Here is a 519-nt window from a genome sequence, read left to right on the forward strand (position 1 = left end):
CTCTCGCGCTGTAATGATGTCAGAGAATTAATACTGCGGTAAAGTGTCACTGTTTCCGTTTACAGCCCTGGGCTTTAAAGATCCAATTTGTGATAGCACAGAAAGTTATCAGTGCAATTACTGCGGATGCTCATGGTTACCCTGGTGTTCAATAGCTGACACCAATAGTTGCTATAATGAACAGATGTTGAGTATTATCTGACGTGTGATTTAGCTGAGATTATGTCTTTTTGCAGTCGCGTTATCTGTCTTTTCAAATCAGCTATTGCACCTTTATTGTCTGCACTGGTCAGCTTGCGATGAGACTGTGGGGGAAAACACAGGTATATGCACAATTATGACATTTACATGATATATATGTATATATATATTTGTTGTTGAAGGGTTCTGTGGTGTGACAAATTCATTTTTAAGATAAAAAAAATTTACATGTAATATTTGTATAACAATTACAGAAAAAAACGGTTTTAGACTAATTATGGCATGTCACAAAACCAGGGGTTTTCAAACTGGGGTCTA

Source organism: Sinocyclocheilus grahami, unplaced genomic scaffold (genome assembly GCF_001515645.1).
Source record: "Sinocyclocheilus grahami isolate Dianchi unplaced genomic scaffold, SAMN03320097.WGS_v1.1 scaffold64.1, whole genome shotgun sequence".
In the NCBI taxonomy this organism is placed as follows: Eukaryota; Metazoa; Chordata; class Actinopteri; order Cypriniformes; family Cyprinidae; genus Sinocyclocheilus; species Sinocyclocheilus grahami.